The following is a 9,845-nucleotide window of genomic DNA, read 5'->3' on the forward strand; positions in this document are numbered from 1 at the left end:
TATTAGCTGCTTGATTTTGAACAAGACATGAGATAAGTGTATAAACACCATATCTAACATAGAGTAAGTACATGTGAAGAAACTCAAGCTCTCATTATTGTTATTACACAGTGGCAGTGCTGGTGCTAGAGTTACAGAGTCAAGAACCTTTGTCTTATGGTCCAAGTCTGAAGATTGCCATGCTGAGCTGTGAAAATGTGAAAAAATACTGTTAGAGATGTATGTGGCATCTCACTATCATCTATAAATACTTTGAGAAATTTCACAGAATGAAAACAGCAGAGAATTGTCCCTAGCACATAAAACTCCACATCTGCTTTTCTTAGGAAAGCCCTGATCATCAATTGTTGAAAGGGAGAAAAGGGCTTCTCAGGGAAGAAGATGTATAGAAGGAATAGACTTATTTGACCTTGGTGCCCTGTGTTACGTAACCTCGGGCAATGCTAGAGATGTCTGGGGATTTGCCGTTTTTGGAAGGAGACAGCCTAGTAATTTGAATCTGGGCACTGGGAGCACCTGAGTTCTAATGTTGGATTGGCCAGTGATTCCACCAGAGGCATTTGACGGGTACTCACATTTTGTGCTTCAGATTCCAATGAACTTGGAACAGCTATTTCTCTTGCTTTGGAAATCTTCCATCCTGAGATCTCCCAGTGAGGTTTAAGATAAAACGTCTTTGAAGCAACCATAGTGTTGGATAAGGTAGAAGGTGTGGAGGGTGCTAAATGCGATCCTTACTTTAGGACTGAGGGGGTGTGGGATACCAGTATCCAGCTCTTTCTGTTTGAAACGAGATCTGCGTTGGCTTCTCAAGGAAGCTATTTTTTATGCTTTGTGGAAGTCAGATAACTAGATATGAGATTCAGTCAGTGGTCAACAACCTATTGTCCTGAATACCCCTAAAGATCTAGTTACCCCAATTGGTTTCATATTGTTTCAGTGAAGAGAAAATTTTAATCACCTTTGACTGGAAGATGGTAACATTTGCTTAGACTTTGACTCACTGGAAGCCCCTCAACCACGGTTCAACTCTGCCCCCAGGCCCCTCATTGGGGGCCTGCCCTCCACAATCACCTGAAGAACTCAAGAGGCTAAATTGAGTCTGCAGGTTGGAGGATGCCCTGATTAAATCTGAACTTCAACTATACTAAGTCCAACTTCCTACAGTCCCTCTAGGATATCTCTCTGTTCAACAGGAAACAAAACCTTTTATTTGACAATCAAAAGTAAAGTTTAAAATACAAGCAAATTTAAGAGAAGTAGAATGATATTAAAATCTTTCTAAATAACAGGTTATGGCGAAGGAAAGACGATGAGAACCTCAAGTTTTAGAAGGAAAAGTGTAGATATTCCTATAGATCAAAAGTTTAATCGTTTACTCTGTGAATGTGGAAAGAATCTTGAGAAACATCTAGTTCCTGTTAATCCATTCTTAAAGACTCCTTCAATAACATTTGTCCTGTGTTTTATAGTTCACAAAGCATTCCACATACATTATCTCACTCAATTCTTTTTTTTTTTTTTTGAGGAAGATTAGCCCTGAGCTAACATCTAACGCCAATCCTCCTCTTTTTGCTGAGGAAGACTGGTCTGAGCTAACATTCATGCCCATCTTCGTCTACTTTTTATATGTGGGACGCCTGCCACAGCATGGCTTGCCAAGCAGTGTCGTGTCCGCACTCGGGATCCGAACCGGCGAACCCTGGGCCACCGAAGCATAACGTGCAAACAACCGCTGCGCACAGGCCAGCCCCTCACTGGATTCCTACAACTACTCTAGGAGCAGGGCAGGGAAGGGGTTAATTACTTCTACTCTATAAATAAGGAAATCAATCTTATTAACTAAGTTAGTTAACTTAACTAGGTTAGTAAATGCCAGAGCTAGTACTCAAACTAGGACTCCTGACTCCAAATCTCAAACTCTTTCCATTCCATCATTTTGAGTTCAGATTAGGAGGGCATTATTTGTAATAGTCAAAAAGTGGAACAATCCAAATGTCCATGAACTGGTGAATAGCTAGGCACAATATGGCGTATCCGTACAATAGAATATTATTTGGCAACATGCTACAACATGGATGAATCTCAAAAACATTAGGTTAAGTGAAAGAAGCCAGATACAAAAGAACACTATGGTATGATTCCATTTATATAAAATGTCCAGACAGGGCACATGTAGAGAGACAGAAACAGATTGGAAGTTGCCGGGGAGGGGGTGGCGGGCAAAAATTGACTGCAAATGGGCACAGGGATCTTTTGGGGTACTGGAAATGTTCTAAAATTGGACCGTGATGATGGTTGGATAACTTGCAGTATTATTACTGAAAATAATCATTGAACTTTACACGTAAGGTGAGTGAATTTTATTGTATGTAAATTACATCTGAATAAATCACTTAAAAAAAACAAGAGGTGACAGGTGATGCCATGTTTACAGCCTCGCCGAGGAAGCCCAGCTACACAGTGGAATCCTCTGGCTCAGAGGGGAGCACGTGGTTCTTGTGCTGGCAGCATATGATTTATTAGTTTTGCTTCGCTGATAAGACCATTAAGAACAGATGATGACACAGCATTCAAGGGCAGTACAATGCTTGCTGCCTTCACCAGTCTTGGGGGCCTTCAACTCAGACAGATGCAGCCAGCTCTGCCAACTCCTGACATTCTCATGCTGGTTGTAATATGACTTTCTTACCTTATTGAAATTATTATTTACAAAATAAACACACAAAAACACATAGATTGGAGAATTAAAATGAAGGTTTCCTGTCCTGTTAAATGGCACCACGAATTGGCAAGGAATCATGTTACCAGTGGGATGGGTCTTTTGTGGCACCTTGAAAACTAGCAATGATTCCCTGGGGGTGTGGTAGAAAGGAGAACAAGGAGAAGTGGGGGGTGGCGTTGGGAAACGAGTGCCAGGGGAAAATGAGAGAAGGCAAACCTTCAAAAGGCTGTGGTTCTCAAGAACACAGGAGAACTATGGAAGTAAAGGTCAGTGAGGAACTGTGAGTCTGTGTGAAAAGACAGAGCCTTCAATTGTCATGATAAAATCACAAATGAAAAAGCCTGGTAACCAGATACCAGCCCTCAAGCACTAACCATCCCATTACTGGGCTCAGCGAGGTGCCATATTCCTGTACCTGGACACTGAATTTACCTTTCTAGCCCCTCTTCACAGCAGGATCTCAGCTTCTCTGCCCTTTAAGTGAGCACTTCCCTGCCAGAACTGGAGCTTTCTGAAGTGACAGTTGTCATGAACGTAAGGAGGGAGCAGCCCAAGGAAGAGATCTATGTCTTGGATGCTGACCCTCCACATCATTCTTCCTAATCCCACAGTGAGCAAATCTGTCCAAAACCATAACATCAGCACTCAAGGTTACAACTAAACTAGTTGCTGAAATGAATGAAAGCCTCAAACCTTCCAATAGAGCCCAAGTGAAACTTCCCTTATTAGAACTTGTGTGATATATATCAAATCTGCTCCCTGTTTCATAGTGGAATCGCGTATTCATGATCTGCAGTGTAAAAACAGACCTAATTGATGCAATTCAGCTATTCTCTGCTTGCTTTTGAACTTTTTCTGAAAATCATTTTTTTGTCTTTATAGTTTTAAAATTATCAGTTTATCTTTCCATTTACTTGCGTAAGACTCATTTTTACGTTTGAATTAGTTCAACAAAGGATAGTTGAACCTACTATACATAAGACAGAGCATTACATGATCTATTAAAAAGGTCTGTCTTTCATCCCATCTGTCTTTCATTTTGGTACATTTTGAAATGATAAGCTAGTATCTCAACGTGAGAAGCAGCTTGGACTTATGGAACATAACGCCAGCACTTACTAGCTGGGTACATTTAGAATTTTTAACCTCTCTGAGCTCAGAACCCATTTTCACCCTCTGTAAAATGAGAGGAATAATATCTGTTTCATCAAGTGTTGCCTCACACACAGCAAGTGGTAGGGATACACGATTATTAAATGGAGATCATATTACTACGTTAGACTGCTTGGCACACGGTATGTAAAAGCATATGGTAAACTATAAATGTTATACAATTGCATATTATTTTTAAAAATAGCTCTAATAATTTTAAATTTGACTCATGCTAACACAAGCTGGCATAGCTCAGAGATTTGCTTGGCTGCCAAGCCTGAGAGTGAGGACTTGATAAGAGTATTGCCAGTTCCCATCTGATCCGTGTGGCCTGTTTGGTTGTTGTCTGCCCAGAGCCTGACCTTTGCCTGACATTCCCCCTCGGAGACTCTCTCCAGCTATCTGAGAAGCTTCCAGCAGACAGACTGAGTGAAGTCGGAAGCTTGACTTCCTTAGGGGTTGTTCCATTAGCTCAGCAGCCTTACGACAAACCATCCATAGGAAATGATGAAAATCCATATCCTTCTGTGTAAGTAGGAAATATGTCAAATCTAGTTCATGAAGCAATCTTGCACCTGCCCAGTGAGAAAGATTAAATAAGCCTTCAGAAAAAAGGCGGGGGAGAGGGAGAGTGAATGGAACAGCTTGTTAGCGGATAGAGCCTTGACATTTGTGAGAATAAAAGAATCTTCAGTTTCTCAATGTTGCGAATAATACGATAACATATGATTTCCATGTTTCCTTGCCAGCAAATTGAGGACAATTTAAAGAAGAAAGATGTCCATGAAATGAACAAAAATGCCTTTGTGACTGTTGGGGTTCCCAGGAGCAGTGGAGTGTTGGGGGTGGGGTAGCGGAGAAGTCAGGTTACAATTAGGCAGCATTTCTCTATAAGTATTTCTGGTAAACTGCTTAAGGAGGTCTCGAATCACCTAAGAGCTAGTCGTTTGCCATGCTTCTATTATTGTTTTAAATACAGTCTCACTTTCATAACCAAATTTGTGTTTATAATTTATATTGTTATTCTTAAAGAGGCCCCCAACACTGTATAACCTTCAGGCTCTATAAGACCTGGATCTATCCCTCCCTACATTGCAATTCATCTGGGTTTAAAACAAAAAACACCCCAAAAACATACTTTCTGAACACTTAATAACTATGTGAGGCCATGGGAATGGTGAACGGGGCAGACATGGCCCCTTCCCTCGGTGAAAACCATATTTCCTGTGAAGACCAATTCAAAGCAAGTAATTCCAAGGGAGATGCTGCCATGGAATGGAGTCCTGTGGGAGCTGGGAGACTAGGCTGGGCCTGGGCGTCAGGAACAGCCTCCCTGCAGGAGTGTTAAGACCTGAACAAGGCGGAAGCGGCAAAGGCATTCCAGGCAAAGGGAGGAGCAGGCACAAGGGCTTGGGGATGGAGGGAGTGTGCACAGTCCAGAAGCCCAGAGTGGCTCAAGTGTGAGAGCTGAAGAAAGTGACCCAGGTTAAGGCTGGAGAGGTAAGCAGGGCCTGATCCTGGAGGGGCCAGAGCACACGGTGAAAGATTTTGTCTGAAGGACCATGGAAGCCATTCAAAGGTTTTAGGCAGAGAATGACCCTATGAGATTTGAGTTTTAAAAAGTGACTCCAGTCGTGTTGTGGAGAAGGGGAAGATGTCCAGCCACAATGCATCAGGGCGGCTACTAGTCCATGTTGCGTCATCCAAGAAAATGAGAACAGCAGCTGAGACTCAAGTTGAGACAAGGGGGAATAGTCAGAGATGCAGCAGGAATTCAAGAGCTGTTTAAAACACAGGAGTCCAGACCTTGTGATTGAGTATGACAATGATGAGAGAAGGAGCCAAAGGTAACAACATGCTCCAGCAACCGGCTGGATGAGGGCACCATCTTCAGACATGTGGAAGCCTGCACGAGGGGCCCGGAAGGTGGGAAGAGGGAATGGAGACACCGGTCTGGTCTGAGTTTCAGGTGCCAGTGAGACACCCAGATGGAGATTTTCTAAGTAGTTTCATGAAACATTCTTGAGCTTAAGGATACAAATTTTAGCTTAGTAAAATGACTCATCGTTGTAAATCTTGTGCCTTTGGGATCCTTTCAAATCACTGAAACTATAAATACTAATCTGTGACCAACAGGGCCCATTTTCGAATAAAGCAGAGAACCAGGGGAAATGACATTTTTATTAATATATTCATATAATACATTCATTTAACACTGGTATGTGATTATAAATAGGAATACCTATACAAACATTATGAAATAGGAACAATTCCTGAAATTACCTAATTCTTCCAGAAATTTGGGGGTTATTAAGAAGACAAAGAAACATTTGGTAGGGCCTCTCAATACTTCTGAACATTAAGAGTCAAAAGTACCTAAGCCACAGCAAAGTAAGTCACTTTTCGGCAGAGGGAGTCCCACCATGTCCAGTGTTCGGCTGAAGTAGTTCTTACAAGTGGAGTTGGGGGAGCTCTGGTCATTGCCTATGAATACTAGTTACTGAAATACCAGATCTGCCCGCAGGGCTGCTATTGCTGAGTTTTGGAGACGCTCATGAGTTTTGCTCTTGTTGAGTCTCCCTCAATATCAGGACACTTGCTGGGATTAACAGTTGCCTGTGTTTAAGAAGGCAAACTATGGCTATGGATGGTGGCTAGGAGATAGTGTCAGAGATTTCCACTTAACACTAGATGATAATAAAGTCCAAAACTCCTTGACATGGCCCTTCAAATAAAAGGTGTTCAACATCTATATGTATTTACCATGTGCCAGGCATGATGCTCGTGGCTGTAAAAAAAAGGAGATTGAGGACTGCAAGATACCAATGTATTCTACTTAAAATAGTCCGTGAACCAGGGCCAGTGTCAGCCTATCTCCACCTACTCCCCACTCCTATGCTAAATAATACCTGGTTTTGGTTTTTATTTTCACACTCCTGTGCATTTGCTCAGAGACTACTCTCTCTGCATGGAAAGCTGTTTATCGGCTTCTGTGCCCTCTCCAACTCCACCCACACAGGCTGGATTGTTCTTCATCTGTACTTCATGTCTCTCCTCCTGTTGTCACCCTGGCCAAGCCGTGGCTGCACTATGTCACCATCTGCTGTCTGCTTCTCTCCCAGGAGCATGAGCTCCTGAGGGCAAGGGCAGGATCAATTTCTATTTCTCTCTTTGTAATCCTAGCTCCCAGCACCTGTCCACACAGCAGGTACTTGGTAAATGTGTGTCGAATAAACAAATAATAGCATTTTCAAGAGGAAACCGAAAGAAAAAAAGGGTTAAAAGAGGCAACTCTGTTTTCACTAAAAAGGGAATTGCCAATAAACAGGGAAAGAGTGTGTATCTGATTCCAAGCAAGAACCTTGAAAATAAATCTCCCCAAGATAGAGAGGGTTTTTTTTTAAACAAAAGATGTTAATTTTGAAAAGGCTGGTAGTACTATTGACTCTAGAAAAAGTAATTCTGAACTCAAAACCACAATGTGACCAAGTAAAACTCCAAAAATAGAAAATGATGATGCTTGGAACACATGATTGGATTTATTTTCCCTCGATGTAGAGAAGGTTGCAAGGAAATCTAAATTATCCATCATACTTAAGTCTGGCCAGGGTCAGCTGGTAGCGTCTGATCACTCAGCAGAATTTCATCTAATGGATTGAAAGTTGGTGGAGAATACTTAAAGGGGAATCCAGTGCACTAAGATCATCCGTCAGTTGTGATTATTAGCTTAATCAGAGTGATTTGTAACATACACGCTAGGATATCCAAATGAGCATTGTTCTCAAAGTAGTGTCCTTGAGAGACCATGACATTTTTTTCAGTGATGCTGCCACAGAAACACTTTAATGTCTCCTCTTCCAGAGTCATCTTCAGAGTTGTTCATGGGCCATCCAAGATCTGAAAGAAGAAACTCGCAAAAGACTATATTTATTCTGGGTTGTTCCAATGAGAAAACTAAACTATATTGGATGATTTTTCGAGATCAGTTTCAACACAATAGAAAGATGAATTTTCTAACGATTTAAGCCATCCAAAAATGGAATGAATTTTTGGTAACATACAATTTTCACTGAAAGTATTCAAGCAAACACTTAATGACCGCTTATAGAAGTGATGAAAAGAAGATTAATATATTTCAAAGTCATTTTGAAAGCTGAGAATTTGTGATTCAAAGAATATCTGAGTAATTATTTTATGGTCATACTACACATGTATTATAATCTGCATGCATCAAGTCCCTACTTCTCCAGGTCTGTGCTCAAATGTCACCTTATTGCAGAGAGCTTTCCTATGTGAAATATGAGCCCCACTATCTTCTTTATTCCCTCTTACCCTGTTCTATTTCTCCCCATATAGCCTCTGTGTGATATGTCCTGTATTTTCTTGTTTATTTAGATATTGTTTGTCTCCCCCAACTAGAATGTAAGTTCCATGAAGGGAGGGACTTTGCTGGTTTTCTTCTCTGCTCTAACTCTAGCACCTAAATTATAGTCTGGCACATAGGGTGTGTTTAATAAATTATCTAATAAAAATAATATGAAAATGTTAGAGAAAAATTACAAACACGAGAGAGGAGAAAGTAAAACAAACTTCCATTAATTTATACCCTCAGATTCACACAGTGGTCAACATATCCTATGTGCCCGCTTCAGCAATACGTAATTCCTGAGGAAAGGAGCTTGTGCTATCACTTGCATGTACTTTCTTCTCATCTGTTTTTTTCCCAAAGAACACACAGGTTTTTATATAATTGTAATCATTGTTCATCATTTTACGTAAATGTCATTATACAGTTGAATAACTCACCTTATTCACCAGATTTGGCTAGAATGACTTGAAGTCATTTCCAAAACTCAAACCAATTTTCCCATAAAAAGATGTGTTACCACTGAGGCTACACAAAGATATATGCTAGAGGCCATAAAAAAACCAATGAACTCATCATTTCTAATTTCATAATCATCTCTCTTATTGTTGAGTGAAATGAATCATAGTTATTTTTGGAGGTAGAATACCATAATGAGTTAAGATCATAACAGTTAGCCAAAACATTCTTGCAAAAGAAAAAAGTTGGAGGACTTACAATTCCTGATTTCAATAGGTACTACAAACCTATAGTAATTAAGACCATGTGATCTTGGCATAAGAAAATAGACACATAGACCCATAGAACACAACTGACTGTCCAGAAGTAACATTTATGGCCAATTAATTTTCCACAAAGGCATCAACACAATTCAATAGGGTAAAGCAGGGTCTTTTCCAAAAAAAATATGCTAAGACAATTGGACATGTTCCTGTAAAAACATGAAATTAGACCCTGATCTTACACATGTGCAAATATTAAGTCAAAAGGGTAATAGACCTAAACATAAATCCTAAAACTATAAAACTCTTAGAAGAAGACACAGGAGCAGTTCTCTCCGATCTTGGGTTAAGAAAAGATTTCTTAGTTATGTTATTAAAAGTTCATTCAATAGGAGGAAAAATTGACAAATAGGACTTCATCAAAATCAAAAGCATTTGCTCTTCAAAAGACACCAATAGACAATCTACAGAATGGGAGAAAATATCTGCAAATTATATATTGCATCCAGAATATATAAAATCCAGAATATATAAAGAACTCTTGAAACCCAATAATAAGACAACCCAATTTAAAAATGAGTATAAGATCGAATAGTTATTTTACCAAAGTAGGTACAAGGTGGCTAATAAATACATGAAATGATGCTCAACATCATTACTTATTAAAGGAATGAAAATTAAAACTACAATGAGATCTCATTTCACATCTACTGAAATGGCTATAATCAGAAAGACAAGCAACAACAAATTAGGATGCGGAGAAACTGGAACTCTCATCGTTGCTGATAGGAGTGTAAATAGGTGTTGCCATTTTGGAAAATAATTTGGCAGTTTCTTGAAAAGGTCAATGTCAACTTACCATATAACTGAGCAATTCCAC

This window comes from Equus przewalskii, chromosome 4 (genome assembly GCF_037783145.1).
Source record: "Equus przewalskii isolate Varuska chromosome 4, EquPr2, whole genome shotgun sequence".
In the NCBI taxonomy this organism is placed as follows: Eukaryota; Metazoa; Chordata; class Mammalia; order Perissodactyla; family Equidae; genus Equus; species Equus przewalskii.